The sequence below is a fragment of the Macaca mulatta genome, chromosome 15 (genome assembly GCF_049350105.2).
Source record: "Macaca mulatta isolate MMU2019108-1 chromosome 15, T2T-MMU8v2.0, whole genome shotgun sequence".
Lineage (NCBI taxonomy): Eukaryota > Metazoa > Chordata > Mammalia > Primates > Cercopithecidae > Macaca > Macaca mulatta.
In genome coordinates, this window is record NC_133420.1 from 23,734,614 (window position 1) to 23,751,706 (window position 17,093).

A 17,093-nucleotide genomic window follows, 5' to 3' on the forward strand; every position below is an offset into this window, starting at 1 on the left:
TAACTCAGATTGGCCTTCACTATTCTTGCCCTTTTATTCTTCTGTGTTAATTTTAGAATCAGCTTAACAAATTTGATGACAAATCTTATTGGAATTTTAGTTGATTGCACTGATTTTATGAATCAATTGGGGAAAAATTAAAGTATATTTGATGATATTGAGTCTTCTTTTCCATGAATATGGTACATACCTTCATTTGTTCTTGAGTGTGTGTGTGTTCTTCAATAATACTTTGTATTTTGTCCGTAGAGTTGTTACACACCTTTTGTTAGTTGATTACTAGGCCCTTACAGTTTTCATATCCTCTTTCTTTCTGTTACATTTACATGTTCTAATTGGTCGTTGCTGGTAGGACACTGTGGATTTTCTAGGTTGATTTCATATCCAGCAACCCTAATTTCCTCACTTTATAGTTTCAGACAGAAGGAGAGGGAGTTTTGATGAGTGTGCAGGGTTCCGAGGCAGAATGCAGTGTAGACAAGGGGTTTAGAGCATGGATTTTGCCATCTGACAGGTAAACCTGGGTTTGAATCCTGGATCTGCCACCGACTAGGTGGATAAGTTACTTAACCTCTGAATTAATAAGCATTCCCACCCCCAGGTTACTGTGAGGAGTCAGGGAGACAAAATGCATTCAAGTGCCTAGCATGGTGCATCACACAAAGAAAGTGTTTAATTGATGCTGGTTCTTGTAATTGCTACTAACTGGCTTCTCCTGCATAGCTGGGGAGATCATTATCCATAGTCAAAGAAATCAATGCCTACATCTACTCATCATTAAGAAGCTATCTGGAGTTGCCAGTCATCAGCAGCTTGATCACAACTTAACACCCATATTGTCTACCAATTTGGAGCTCACATTTAAAATCCACTTGTTTTTTTTGTCTATGCTATTTTAATATACACGGTCTCACAATCAACAAATAAATAGCCTGTCATCAGCCATCAATTTGAGAAACCCTGGAGGACCCCTGCCTATCTATTTGGCCTACTCCCCTTATATCCTGAGCCACCAAGTCAGATCAAACCAAACATACCCTTCAAGTAATTCCTCCAGCTATTTGCTCACGATGTGGAACCAGACAAATGGGTGGACAGAAACTTATTTGTATTTATATTATCAGTAGACTCACTACATCTTCTAATGTGTTCTAATCACCTGTTTTCACAGGGTCCAAGTCCAGTATCTCTGAAGCCCAGTATCCAGAAGAGAACTCGACAGTGGGTGAGGCTGAGAAGGGAGAGTAGGGAGGCAGGAGGAATTAATCTGGCTGTGAATCAGGGCTTTCTAAAACACAGCCGACAGAGGACCAGAGAGAACACTTTAAAAGGATTCTGAGCTGGGTGCGGTGGCTCACACCTGTAATTCCTGCACTTTGGGAGGCCGAGGCGGGTGGATCACCTGAGGTTGAGAGTTCAAGACCAGCCTGGCTAAATGGCAAAACCCTGTCTCTACTAAAAATACAAAAATTAGCTGTCTGTAATTCCAGCTACTCAGGAGGCTGAGGCAGGGAGAGTCGCTTGAACCTGTGAGGTGGAGGTTACAGTGAGCCAAGATCATGCCATTGCACTCTAGCCTGGGTGACAGAGTGAGACTCCGTCTCAAAAAAAATAAATTAAATAAGTAAATAAAAGAATTCTGAAGGCACACATAATGTTTCAAGTCATGACCAAAGCTCATGCATTTTGTTCATAGAAACTGTCCCTGCCCAAAGCTCCGCCTCCCAGGACTGCCTCCCCAAGGGCCGCAGTAATTGCAACAATAGGATCTGGCTTACAGCAGGCCCTCGGTAAATATCGCTGAAAGTCCACTGCGTGCCAACCACTACGAGAAGCCCTTTCTAGACATTAGTGCATTGACTTATCCCAACAAACCACAAAGACAGTGGACATTCCTACAAGGAAACCACAGCAAAGAAGGGCGAGGGCCAAGACAAGGACTCAGAACCATTCTGTGGTTATTGGTTTAGTTTTGGGGTTTTTTTCCCCCAAGTGAATGAATGCTACCATAGACCGATAAGCATTACTCTAGTTTCAGTAAGTAACTTCGCTGGCCCTCTGAGTACTGCCGCTGGGCTGCTGAGTCATTTAAACACACTGCTGAGCATTTCCACCAGACTGAGAAGTATTCGATTGGGCTGCTAAGTGCTTCTGCTCAGCTACGAGGCATGGAGGCAAGCCCTGAGATCATTGTGGGTGATTGGATCACTCGGCTGTGCTCAGGGCCCTGGCACTGGTATTTCCCTTGGGGAACCCCACTGGCAGAACAACAATTTCCCAAACTCTGGGCAGCAGCTGCTCCGGCTTCATGAAAAAAGCTGAGCCTGGCTCCCCTTGTCTCCCCCCAGTTCTCAGAGAGCCTGAGGCACAGCTGGGGCCAGGCTGGGGGTGGGAGGAGGTTTCTGGAGCCCTGATCCACAGGGTTCTCCCTGGCAGAAGCTTTGGGGCTCAGGGGACCTTCCCCTGATCCTTAAAACCCGCCAGTGTCAGTATTGCCACAGACCGTAATGTAGGGGCTGAAAGAGGAGGCTGAAAGAGGAGGCTCCCAGGCAGATGCCCAAAGCCATCAGAGGCTCAGAAGCCATTGAGTCCACCATGCACTAACCCATTGCACAGGTGGGGAGAGTGAGGTCCCCAGTCAAACTCTTTATAGGAGCACCTATCAGATCTCCCCCTGGTGAGAGCACCCTGGAAGACCTTACCCTCCCTTCCCTGGGAGGGGGCCTGAAAGGGCCCAGGTGTAGCCCATTCCCTCCCTGCCCCATGCCCAACTTGACCTTCCCCTCAGTAATCCAAGTCACACACCCCAGAAGCTGCCATTGGGGCCCCAGAGAACTCTGGGCTCACCTCCCAAACAACTTTTTGTATGTACTCCTTTTAAAGTTATAACAAATCACTTGTTGATTTTTCCAAGTTTCTCTTATAACGAAAGTACTAAGTGCAGGCTTTGTTAAATATACACCACAGCTATGACCTAGCAATTCCACTCCTGGGTATACACCCAAGATGTGAGTGCCACCAAAAGGCCTGACACACATGTTCATAGCAGCCTTGTTCATAATGGCCCCAAACTGGCAAACTGGAAACAACCCAAATGCCCATCAACAGGAGACCGGATCAATGATTCGTAACACATTTCTACAATGAAGAACTACACAGTAGTAAAAAAGGAACAAACCACTGATACATGCAACATCATGGGTGAATCACACCATTATAATGATGCTGTCTTTCTGCTCCTTAGTTCGGCTAGGTCCAGGGTCTTGTCTCACGACCAGGAGGAATTAGGCATGCAGACACCAGAGAGTGAGTGGAGTAGAATTTATTAAGTGAAAGGAAAGCTCTCAGCAAGAGGTGACAGGAGGGATGGTTCTCCTGCCCAAAGGCGGGGAAGTCCCCAATATGGCTGAGCCCAGAACTTTTTATGGGATCATAGCAGGGAATGCATGATGACTGGTTTTTGAGTATGCAAAAAAGGTTAAAGCAAAGACACCACTCAAAGGTGGGCATGACAGTGTAGAAAACCAATTAGGAAAGGGTAGGTAAAATAAGTGAAGGACTGGGATCAATCAGATGAAAGCATGCCAAATGGTAAGGTGGGTTTTCAATCCGGTCTGAGGATTTACCCAGGACTGTCTCTGGCTTGAAGGTCAGGTGTCACTGGAGACCCACCCCTATCTGCCTAGGCATTTGACTGCCTCCTGTCACTATCAATAACACGGAGTCAAAGACGCCAGGCACAAAAGAGCATTTGCTGTATTATTCTATGTCTATGAGGTTCAAGAACAGGCAAAACTATTCAAGAAGATAAAAGACAGGACCATAGTTATCTCTGAGGGCAGATATAGACCAGGAACGGGTAAAAAGGAACTTCCTGGGGCGCTGGAAATGTCTATGCCTTGATGTGGGTGTGGTTACATGGGTGTATATATATATATATATATATATATGTGTGTGTAAAAAATCATCAAATGTTATATGCTACTTTCAAAAATAATTCTGTAAAGTATATATCAGCCAAAACGAAACAAAATACAAGCTCGCTGTTAGTCAACAAGTACAGAGGCCTTTAAATAAATTCCAGCTCTCCCCACCCCCAACCCCAGCCATTTCTCTCTCTTATTCCTATGTGTCCATCCCCAGCTGCAACCTGGAGAAACTTCAGGCCCTGATGAGACACCCTGCTGGGGACCTGCCCGCCGACCAGCCCTCCCCTGCGAGACTTGCCTATCCTGCTGCTGCGATCCCCGCCAGGAGAGTTCCAGGGCCTGTGCCGGGGACTCTGCTGAGCTTAAAGTCCACTCGGGGTACTGGGAGATGGACCAGGTGGGTTTTCCTGCCTCGGAGTGGCTCCTGTCCCCAGGTATCCACCACTCAATTGATGGAGCTGGGCGACTCAAGCTTCTGCTCCCCAGCCCACCCTATCTCCTCATTCACCCCTCTGAGTCCCAGTTTTCTGTTCCCCTTTCCTGGGTCCTTTCCTCAGGAGGGCTATTAGGAGGAGGAGCTCCTGGGCTTGGCAGGAGGTTCACATGACACATGTTGTCAACTCTGCCCACTTATACACCTCCTAGGCCATCCAGAGGAGCATTCAGCCACCAAAAGGTGAGCAACTGGGCCTTCAGCCTGTCTCAGTCATTTCCAGGAGCCCTCCAGCTTGGAACAAAGCAGAACCATTCTGGGAGCCCACACCCCAAGTTAAGATCACCCAGGAATTCCAAAGAGATGAGGGGGAAATATGAAAGTGAAAGTGTTCCCCTGTCCTGTTTTTATACCTTGCATGACAGGGAGCTCACTCTCTGCTAGGGCTGCCTCCCCGCTCCCTAGTTAGTCCTGACCATGAGAAGCCTTTGCTCACAGAAACGGGAAATCCGGGGCTGATGGCTGCACCTCTTGCATGACCACCTCATCCAGGTTTGGCCAGGGCTTTTCTAACTTTAGCACTAGAAAGTCCAGTATTCCAGGGAAACCCTCAGTCCTGAGCAAACCAGATCAGATAGTCCCATTATCCCACCCCTGCCCCGACTTCTTGCCCCACCCTCTGGGTCACTTAAGAAACATCATCTCAGCTGGGAACGCTGGCTCACGCCTGTAATCCTAGTGCTTTGGGACACCAAGGCGGGTGGATCACCTGAGGTCAGGAGTTCAAGACCAGCCTGGCAAACATGGTGAAACCCCCATCTCTACTAAAATACAAAAATTCCCCAGGCAGAGTGGCGCACGCCTGTAGTCCCAACTACTCGAGAGGCTAAGGCAGGAGCATCGCTTGAACCAGGGAGGCGGAGGCTGCAGTGAGCTGAGATCGTGCCACTACACTCCAGCTGGCAACAAAGCAAGACTCCATCTAAAAACAAAAAAAATTCATCATCTCATCATCATACGTAGCAGAGCAGCTCCCTCACTGCAATCTATTGAAAGTCAGCCCTCGACACGAGGGTTTGTATTTAACAACAACAACAAAAAAAGAATCACCATCTCAGGGCTCCTCTCCATGGCACTTGGACAGGTGCCATGTCCAAGCCCAGCACCACTCCACTTCCCCAGGCCTCACTGTGTACCATTTGTTCATTTATACATTTACCGTATTAGTGGCTATAAAAGCTAACATTTGTAGCCATTCAGAATGGCCTAGAGACTTAAATTCTCAGCCCTGGAGTCAGACCAACCTGGATTCACTTCCTGGCTGTGTGACCTTGCATATGTTCCTTAACCTCTCTGAGATTTAATTTGCTCATCTCAAGGTGGAGACAATACACCTCTACCTCATAGGGTGCTGTAGTAAATGAGACAGTGAGTGGGAAGTGCTTACCCTGGAGCCTGGCACTTACTGAGTACTTGGTAAATGTTAGCTTTTATTTAGTATTCATTCATCCAAAACCACCGTGATGATGTATTTACTCTATCGGGGCCCTAATCCAAGCACACAGAAATAACCCAGACATGTCACCCCCATCCCCACACACACGCACCAGGATGCTCACAGGCTGGTGTGAAGAGCGGAGGTGAACGCAGGCAATTATATAGAGGTCATCATGAGAAGGGCTCGGAGGAGACAAGGTCGAGGGAAGAACTGCCTGGGAAGCTTCCCAGAGGAGATGATATTTATCTGCACCTTGCCTGAGAGAAGCTTGGGAGAAGGGTATTTCATGAAGAGGGACTAGCAAGGGGTAATGGCTAGAATGCCTTATACAACACGGTGCACTGAGGAGGTGAGTGACTAACTCAGTACTGAAGGGTCTGGGTTGCACGTGGAGGAGGCCAGAGAAGGAGACAGCCTAGAAAGTTTAGAAAGTGCTTTTCTTTCTTAATAAAATAGGAAAATGTTTAAACACGATAAAATATTAATTTCAACCTAAAAGCCAGCATCATGCTTAAAGAGGAAACACTGAAAGCATTCCCATTATGATCAAGAGTAAGGAAATGTGTCTGTATTTTTTGTTTTGTTTTGTGGTTTGTTTGTTTGTTTGTTTGTTTGAGATGGAGTCTCGCTGTCTTCGGCCCAGGCTGGAGTGCAGGGGCGTGATCTCGTCTCACTGCAACCTCTGCCTCCCGGGTTCCAGCAATTCTCCTGCCTCAGCTTCCCGAGTAGCTGGGATTGCAGGCGCCCACCATCATGACCGGCTAATTTTTGTATTTTTTAGTAGAGACGGAGTTTCACCATGTTGGCCAGATTGGCTTTGAACTCCTGACCTCAGGTGATCCACCTGCCTCAGCCTCCTAAAGTGCTGGGATTACAGGCATGAGCCACCGTGCCTGGCCATCTGTTTTTAACACTATTACTTAACATTGTTCTGACAAAGTACCAGCCTACACAATTAGACAAGGAAAAGAAATAAGAAGTATAAGAATTAGAAAGGAGGGGAAAAACGGGTTATTATTTACAGAATCCGCTGAAAAGCCATTATACATAATATAAGAGGCCTTGTATGGTAGCTCATGCCTGTAATCCTAGCACTTTGGGAGGCCAAGATGGAAGGATTGCTTGAGGCCTGGATTTCAAGACCAGCCTGGGCAACATAGCAAGACCCTATCTCCACAAACAATTAAAAAATTAGCGAGGCATGGTGGTGCACGCCTGTAGTCCCAGCTACTCAGGAGGCTGAGGCAGGAGGATTACTTGAGTCCATGAGTTCATGGCTGCGGGGAGTATGACCATGCCATTGCACTGCAGCCTGGGCAACAGAGTGAGACCCTGTCTGAAAAAATACATCATAATAATACAAGAACTCAGTATGGTGGTTGATTGCAAAATTAGTATATTGTCATTAATAGTCCTCATCAAAGTAAAGAACCAGTTAGAAGAGATAGTGAAAGAGAAGTTCCTGTTTATGATAGTAGCCAAAAAGACAAAATGTTTAGAAATCAATGCAACAAAAATAAAATGTATGAGGTTTATTGGAAGCAAACACTAATAAATTGCTGAGGGACACAAATGAAAACTTGAGCATATAAAATGGTTGTGTGTGTTGTGATAAAAACGCCAATAGGATTTTTAAAAATAAGCAAGCCGATAAGTTGGTTCTAAACTCCATATAAACAAGGAATATGATATAAACAAGGAAAATATAAATGAGAAAATTTTGAAAGAAAAGAGCAATGACTGGGTACTAGTCTAACACATATTAGAACATAAGATCAATCTATGATATTTTAAATACTGGTATTGGCGCATTTTAGGCAGATGGATCAATGGAACAGAATAGAAAAATTGAAAGTGGCCAGGTGCAGTGGCTCACTTCTGTAATCCCAGCACTTTGGGAGGCTGAGGCAGGCAGATCATCTGAGGCTGGAAGTTGGAGACCAAACTGGCAGCGAAACCCCATCCCCGCTAAAAATACAAAAATTAGCCAGGCGTGGTAGAGCATGCCTGTAATCCCAGCTACTCAGGAGGCTGAGGCAGGAGAATTGCTTGAACCCGGGAGGCGGAGGTTGCAGTGAGCAGAGACACTGCACTCCAGCCTGGGTGACAGAGCGAGACTCCATCTCAAAAGAAAGAAAAAAAAAAAGAATGCATAGTTGTAATAGGTAGAATTGTGCCCCTCCAATAAAAGATACATTTAAGTCCTAACCCCTGGTACTGCAAACATGCCCTTAACTAGAAACATCATTGTAGATGTAGTTAAAGCATGATGAGGCCATACTGGATGAAGGTCATATTGGATTAGACCTTAATCCAATGGTTGGTGTCCTCACAAATGAGTGAAATTTGGACACAGACATAAACACAGAGAGGAGGCCATGTGAAGACAGAGGCAGAGATTAGAGTGAAGCTGCCACAACCTCAGGAATGCCAACAACCACCGGCTGTTAGGAGACATGCGTGGCATGGTCTGTTCACCAGCATCACCAGAAGAAACGTGGCCCTACAGACACCTTAATTTAGATTTACAGGCTCCTGAACTTCGAGAGAATGAATTTCTGTTGTTTTCAACTACACAGTTTGTGGGAATGTGTTAGGATAGCCCAGGGAAACTGCTAAAGCACTCAAATGCTGCATATGTTACAGGAATTTAGTATATGATAAAAGTGGCATTGCTAATCAATGACAAAAAGATAGATTATTTCATCAATAGTGTTGGGACAACCAGAGTCACCCAGAGAGAAAGAGCAGAATCCCTACCTCACATCTTCCACAAAAACAAATTCTAGAATGAAGAAAACCTAGGGGTACTTTACATTCATATAGTAAAGAAGGCCTTTTAAAGTATGGATTTTAAAAAACTGAATCCAGCAATAAAAAGATTGATAAATTTAGCCACATAAAATTATTTTTAATTCTGCATACAAATAATATAAATAAAGTCAAAAGACACATATAGTATAGACATATCATATGTTATCAACAAAGGGCTGATATTAAGAGCTCCTGCATATCCGGAAGAAAAAAAAAACCAACCTAATTAAAAGATAGGCAAAGGATATAAACAAACAGTTCCCAGGAAAGGAAATGTAAATGATTCTCAGTCATATGAAAACATGGTCAACCTCTCTTGTAGTAGGAGAAATGAGATTACAGCTACGAGATATTATTTTATATCTAACAGATTGACAAAGATAAAAAGGTTCGATAACACGCTGTGTTGGCAAGAGTGTGGGAAACAGACATTCTCATTCATTGCAAGTGGGAGGGCAAATTGGTGCAACCTCCCTGAAGAGCGATTTGGCAATATCTAAGTAAATTCAAAATCTGCATACCCTTTAACCCAGCATTTCCATTTCTAGGAATTTACCATACAAATACACTTGCACACGTGCAAATTGATGTAAGAATGTGGATATGTGTTGCAGTTTTGCTTATAATAACAATAGATCGGAAACAGCCTAATTTCCTGTCCATAGGGCACAGTGAAATCAATTATGGAACATCTGTTCAGTGGAACACTATGCACTGGTTTAAAAGAAAGGAGCATTTTATATTTCCAGTATGGAGGAGTCTCTGTGATACCATAGTTAAGAGGCAGGCAGCGGGGAAGCAAAGTACAGAAAAATCTGTCCAACGCAATACCATTTTGTAAGGCTGGCTACAGTGGCTCACACTTGTAATCCCAGCACTTTGGGAGGCTGAGACAGGAGGATTGCTTGAGCCCAGGAGTTCAAGACCAACCTGACACGTATGGCTAAACCCCGTTTCTACACAAAATAGAAAAGTTAGCTGGGCATGGTGGTGCACTCTGGTCCCAGCTACCAGGGAGGCTGAGGTGGGAGGATCGCCTGGAGCCTGGGAGGTGGAGGCTGCAGGGAGCCATGATGGTGTCACTGTACTCCACCCTGGGAGTACAGTGAGAAACCCTCTCTCAAAACGACAACAACAACAAACACACACACACACACACACACACACACCATTTTGTGAAAAATACTTTATGGACATGTCTTTACAGGCATAGAATGTCTCTGGAAAGATGGGCAAGAAACAGGTAACAGAGCCTGCTTTTAAGTAAGGAACTAGGATGTCCGGCTAGGGAAACTGCCTATTTTACACATACTATGTGTATGTGGTAACCGCTCAGAAAAAGAGAGAGAGAGAAATGTATATAACTCAGAAAAATCACCAAGAAAGCAAAAGAGTAAAAGTTTTCATCTGAGATCTGAGATTGTCTAGGTCAGCTTCGATACTTTCTTGGACAAGTTATATTCGCTATCTAAACCTTAGTTTTCCCACCTGTAAAATGGGGACAAAAATATTGTCCACCTCAAGGATATAGGTGGGGAGGGGATGGGGAGAGACAGCAAGCGTGCAAAAGCGTCAGAAGGTTGACAGTTGGTGAATCTAGCAAGGGCCTGTACCAGTTCATTGTACTATTGTGCACTTCCGGAATTTTGAAAAAAATTCAAAACAAAAAGATTCTCCCGCCGCCCCCTCCCCCACCCCCACCGCGCTGATTCCTGGACCCTTTTTTCGAAGCACATTGTACTCTGAGCACCACTAGCCTAGCGCAAAGCTGGAGTTGGAAGCCAGGGGACCCAGGTGACGAAGCCACCCCAGTGTCACTGCAGGTTCCTTACCCCTCTCTGTGGGCGGGGGTGAAGGGGTCCTTTTCCTGCTGGACACCTGCAGATGGGAGGTTGAGGACCACTGCCCCTGGTTATATCTTGCAGGGAGAGGACCCAGCTGTCCCCTCTGGGACTGGGAGGACGGACCCCCGGGGGTGCCAATCCCCGCCCCCAGCCCACCGCGGGGGCTCTCCGCGGGGCCTGTGCTGGGACACGCAGGGAACCCCGGCCCTGGCACAGCCCCTATCAGATTAGGCCGCCTCCCCCGCGCTGGCAGCCCCGAGCCGGCGAGGAGTTTACGTAAGCCCGGTTGTTGATGGAAAAACAAAAGCAGCAACAGGCGTTTCCCGGCCTGCTAGTTGGGAGCCGCGGGCCCCAGACGCTGGCTCACCCCAGAGAGGACCCGTCCTGACAGCTCCCCGGGGGCTCGGGCTGAACTCCGGGGGTCCCATGTGTTGGAAGACCAGCTTTCAGGGGGCCACCCAAAGGCTCCCTGAACCCTAAGCCCAGACCACCCTGCACGTGCGCTCAGCAAGCAGGAGTCAGTTAATGAGTGCTTGTTCTTAACCCTTCTCCTGCCAGCCCCCAGCCACACCGCCTGCGCACCCCCAACCCGCACCTCCTGCGCCCCTCCCCTCCACGCCCTCCCAACCCCCCGGGGCCCAGCTATGGCCCCACCCCCGCCCCGGGCTCAGAGCCCGGGGGACCCGGTCCAGGCATCCATCAGCAGCACGCCATGAACGCCTGCTGCATGCCCGGCCCTGCTCAGGGGCGGCTGTGAGGGAGGGATGGGAACCAGGAAGGCACCTCGGACTGGGCCTGTGCTGAGAGAAAATTAGGGGAGAACTCCTCTTTACACGGAGCCTGCTTTCCTCATTTAAAATTAAGGAGAGGTAGCTACTCAGGAGGCTGAGGTGGGAGGATCGCTTGAATCCAGGAGGCGTAGGCTGCAGTGAGCCGAGATGGAGCCACTGCCCTCCAGCCTGGGCCACAAAGTGAGACTCTGTTTCAAAAAAAGAAAAAAAGAAAAAATAGAAGGAGAGCTAAGGCAGACCTTCACAGATTTGCGGGACGAATGAAAGGGGACAAGTGAGGGTGCATCTCACCCCCACCCCACACCCATCTTTGCTTGGAGGGAGGCGGATGGCCGGGGTTCATATCCCAACTCTGCCAGCTGCATAATCTCACACCTTATACCTAAATCTCTTCATCTGTAAAAGGAGACTAATATTTGTACCAACCTCAAGTTTTGAGAATTAAGTGAGACATTTCGAGGATTAAAAGAGATAAATACTACACCCTTAAATCATAACTAATGTCTGGCACAAAATATCCCACAGGACCGAGTCTCCATAGAATGTCAATATGTCATGGCCACCTGCCTTTCCGTCTCAGCACAGACATGTGCCTTTCAGGGTGGCCTCGTGAACCTCCCACCCTGAGTCCACTGGTCCAGTGGTCCAGTTATATTCCCTCGCCAGTTCCCATCAACCCCCTCTTTTCTTGTTTTTCCTTTTTAGAGACAGGGCCTCAGTCTGCCACCAGGCTAGAGCACCGTGGTGTAATCACAGCTCCCTGGAGCCTCGAAGTTCTACAAGGGATCCTCCTGCCTTGGCCTCCTAAAACTCTGGGATTACAGGTGTGAGCCACCACACCCAGCCTCCCATCAACCCACTTCTTTTGATAACCTCTCTTGCCTGTGGAACCATGTGTTCCCTGCCAGCCTAGGCACCTACTTTGTGCCAGGCCCAGTGCTGGCCCTGGGCACTCCATGGTAAACCACATTTTGGTCTGGTCCTCTGGAGGTCCAGGTTGAGAGCAGTGGAGATACATGTATACACAGAGCCAGGACCAGTGAAGAAACCCAGTAGAATTTGGAATGACTAGAGGATGTTATAAGAATCACAAAGGATCATGTGAGCACAGTGTTAGCAAGCAGCCCAATACACAGTAGCACAGTAGGCATACCCCCCAAACCATAATTGCCTAAAATCATGCTGTTTATTAATGGAAAGACCTAGAATGCTGACTCTGCCATCTACTTGCTGTGTCACCTTGGAGAAGCCACTATCTCTTTCTAGGCCTCAATTTCTCCCATTCACCCAAGGGAGATGCTAATATTAAATACTCATCTTAAGACTCTAATGAGAGTTGCTGGGTGCAGTGTCTCACGCCTGTAATCCCAGCACTTTGGAAGGCGGAGGTGGGCAGATCACCTGAGGTCAGCAGCTCAAGACCAGCCTGACCAACATGGAGAAACCCCATCTCTGCTAAAAATACAAAAATTATCGGGGTGTGGTGGCACATGCCTGTAATCCCAGCTACTCAGGAAGCTGAGGCAGGAGAATCACTTGAACCCGGGGAGGCGGAGGTTTCGGCAAGCCGAGATTGCACCACTGCACTCCAGCCTGGGCAACAAGAGAGAAGCTCCGTCTCAAAAAAAAAAAAAAAAAAAAAAAAAAAGACTCTGATAAGAGTCAAAGTCAATGCACATGGAAGAAGTACTTTCTGGACTATTAGAGGGTTAATACTATCAGCAATGACCTAACCTATCAACATCAGCGGGAGAATACAGCCTGGGATACAGGACCTGGCATCAGAATCCAGCCTGGACACCCCTTGTTTTGTGACCTATAGCAAATGGCTCAGCCTCAGTTTTCTCATCTGTAGAGTGGGGATAACAATACCTACCTCCCAGGTCACCACAGGGAGGGAGCCAAGAAGATTGCGAAAATAAGAGCAAATACTTGCTATACTTATTCAATGGCAGGAAGGGTTTTTAAGTATATACTTTAAAGTATATACTTGACCGAGGTAACACAGCTGGACAACATTGCTGGGAAATAATCCTGGCTCTGGCTGACACTGTGGTCCAAGGTCCTAACCAGCGTGCATCACTGCCTCCCAGAACTTAGCAACAGCACATAGTCAGGCCTCAGCAAACAGTAGCAATCATTCTGTTTCTTTTAATATGTTGTGTTGATATCATCATCATCTTAATTACTCATCAATCCCTTCCCAGAGCAGGACAAGCTGGAGCGCTTTGAGAGCTGGCGCCAGGATCCTAAAATGTGGCCAGAGCTTTGTTTCCTCGTCACACCCAACCAGAGTCAGCCCATGGGACCGTGCAGGGCTCAGGTGGGTCCAGTTCCGGGGCTGGGTGCCCGCGTGAGCATGAGTATCACGTGCCCCTCTTTGCCCAGTCTGGCGTTGGACACCCACCCGGCTCCTGGAGCAGGGCAGGGCCAGGAGGGGGAGGCAGGGGCAGACACTGGGCCTTTTGTGTCCTGCTCCCCACGCGGCCCAGCCCAGAAAGCTGTCCTCACCCCAGCCTCAGGCTGGGCGAAGGTTGCACAGGGCCCTCCTGGGAGAGGAAAGAATTTGGGCTGGAGTCGGGAGTCCAGCCAAGACCCTGGCTCCACTGCTTTTCAGCCAAGTGTTCCTGGGCCAGTGCCCCTGCACTTCGGCCTGGCTTTCTTGTCTCTAAAATGAGGCATAAAGAGCTGGCCTTTGGTGCAGGTGGGGGTCAGGGGAGGTAGGAAAGGAAAATATTGGGCCTGACGGTGCTGAGGGAAGCGGACAGGACAGGGGTTCCGCCACCCTTCTGGTGGGTGGAAACTGATTAGGGCTTTCACTCCCTCCTCAGACAGGCCCAGCTCACCCCTCAGCCCCAACACACACTCCAACCTGCATCACACGAGCCAAAGCCACCCTGAACAGCTGTGTACACCTGAACAATCAGCACATGGACTCACACAAAACTCTGAACACAGACACACACATCTGAGTACACACACATCTGATTACACACACACACACACACCACTGATCACAGACACACTTGCAGACATACTTGTACACATCCCCCTAAAAACGTACACAAAAACACACGTCTCAACACATACAGACGCTCCCACACTAACACCGCAGCACAGCCACACTCAGATTCGCTGACAGCAGCACACACCACAGACTTCCACCCAGCCCCACAGCAGCCCCACCCCCACTCATCACAGGCCATACACAGGGTCCAGTCCTCCGAGGGCCCCGCAGGCAGACCCTGGGGGCACCCAGGATGGGGGTGTGGAACTGCACAACCCTCACCCCTTCCATACTGGAGGATCCTCTCAGGCTTGAGCCCAACACCCCTGCCCAGAAGCCCAAGGAATGAGGCTAAGGGAGAGGGAGGACCCTGGGGGACCCACCGCGCCAATGCCTGTGCCGTGGGCTGCCACCTGCTTAACGCAGTACGGCTTAACGCACACGTGAGGGCTCAAAAGCGTTACTCCCAGTTTTGGAGCCCAGGAAAGCGTCCGGAGCCCGAAACAGCTCTCCGGAGTCCCTGACACCCCTCCCTGAGGGGAATTTCCTCCGCGAACACCCCACCCAGCCTGGAGAGGACGAGAGGGAGAGACCCGGGGCGATGCCGCGGTGCCCCGCCAGGGGGCGCCCTCATCCGGCCCCTGCGGTGGCTCTGTCGCCCCAGACCCGGCGTCCCAGCTCCGATGGCCGCGGTGCCCGGGCCGGCTCCCCCGGGACCGTGCCTCGGTCCGGGCAGGGGGCGCCCCCGCAGGATGTCTACTCTGCCCACCTCGCCGGATCCGACCTCGGCTCTGGCTTCCGCCCCTGTTTCCCAGTCCCCAGGGGCCTCCTCTGACAGCTCCAGGCCCGCGGCCACCCCCCTGCCCGGAACCACCCCAAGCTCACCCCCACCCCAAGCTCTGAGAACCACTGCGGCCGTCCCAGAGTGGGAGCCCTCCCTCGCCTCTTTTCAAGGGGCAAACACGCTAGAGGGGCCTGAATGGAAAGACGGAGCTGAATAAATAGCAACAGCTCCCAGGAACGGAGGACTGTGATGAGCCAGGCACTCTGCTAAACGCTATGGCTGCGTGAGTTACACCATTCAACGTTCACAAAACCCTAAAAAGTAGGTGGCATCACTACCCCCGTTTTACAGACGACAAATCCTGGAAGCTCAGTACTTTGCCCAGGATCCCACAGCAGTAAGTGGCAGGACAGAATCTAGCACCCAACCCCTAAGGACTAGATTTCAACCGTAGTGAACGCTCAAGCTAACATTTACCCTCTCTAGGACTTAGGAACTATTTAGGAGGGATTCATCCGGGCCAGGAGTAATATGAAGATGGAGAGGCTGAGTCATGGAGCTTACAGTAGCAGGAAAGAGAGGGGATAAAATACTTTCAAAACATATGCACCCACAGATTCATACTGAGCCGGGCAGTCACAGGCCCATGTGGCCCTGTTGATGTTGGGGTAGGGATGCAGGGAGAATAGACAAGTACCACTGGGGTTATTCCCTCTGCCTCCACCTCGCCAGATGTCCCGTTATCTGGTGGCTTTAGGAACCCCCTCACATCCACCCCTGCCCCCTTCAGCCCTGCGTGGTGAGGAGGGAGGAGGTGACAGCAGAGAAGGTTCCAGAGAGGAGGGGACACTTGAGCAGAAGTTTTTGGGAAGACCCCCAGGTGGAGAGCCCACCCAGCACGCAAAGTATTGGTGAGTTTGGTGCACCTGACTGGCTTTAAGCCCAAAGATGGGTAGGTAGGTCCCAAGTCCTGCACCAGAGAAGTGGGCAGGGACTAACTTGTGACCAAGCCTCAAATGCCAGTTTGAGGACACGCTTGCTCAGGATAGTTGGGAAATTCAAAGAAGAGAAGCACTGGATAAGTGTCCCAGGTCCCTTTCATGCCTCCTCCATCTGACTGGGAGCCCCTTGAGGGGAAAGACCAGGCCAGTACTTGGATGTCTCAAAGACGTCAAAAACTCAGCAAATCTAAACCACAAATCCCCAATCATCTTCCCCCTTCCTCTTGCTGATGACTTTCCTCATTGTAGTGAAGGGCCACAGCATCCACCTGGTTAGGATCCTGATCCCTCCTGGCTCTCCCTCCCCCCATAACTGGTCCATTCCCTCTGCCTCCACCTAGCCAGATGTCCCATTACTTGGCAGCTTTAAGAGGCCCCTCACATTCATCCCCTGCCCCCTCCTCCCCTGCCTTCATTTCTATCTTCCTGGTGCTCTTGGAATTGAGACCCAGATATACTCCCTGGAAAGCCCCTGGCTGTGTCCTCAGCCCCACCTCCCACTATCTTGGCCCTTGCTCTGACAGCTCCTGCCAGCTGGCTACCTTTTAGAGCTGTGGACCTCTGGGCCTCAGGACCTTTGCACATACTATTACTCGTTTCTCCTCTCCTCCCACTTGTGAGTTAATTTCCATACACTTAGCTGGTTATTGATAATTTTCTCCAAGAAGCTCTCCTTTTTCTTGCTGGTGTCTACACTCTTATGGTCTCACACAGGCCTCATCACAGACATCAGTAAGTACTTTTGAAGGTGTTTGGCATTTGTCTTCCTTGGTAGACTCTGAGCTCCGTGAAGGCGGGGACCATCATATTCACTCATGACCCCCCTGCGCAGCAGAGGGCCTGGCACTCACTAAGTGTCCTTCAGCCAGACAACCCCCTGTCTGCTGCATCCCAGCTAGGTGCCCATAGGTAAGCCCCTTCTCCTCTTTGAGCTTACCCTGATCATCCCTAAGATGAAGGATGTGCCTGTCAGAATCCTTGAGGGACTTTTA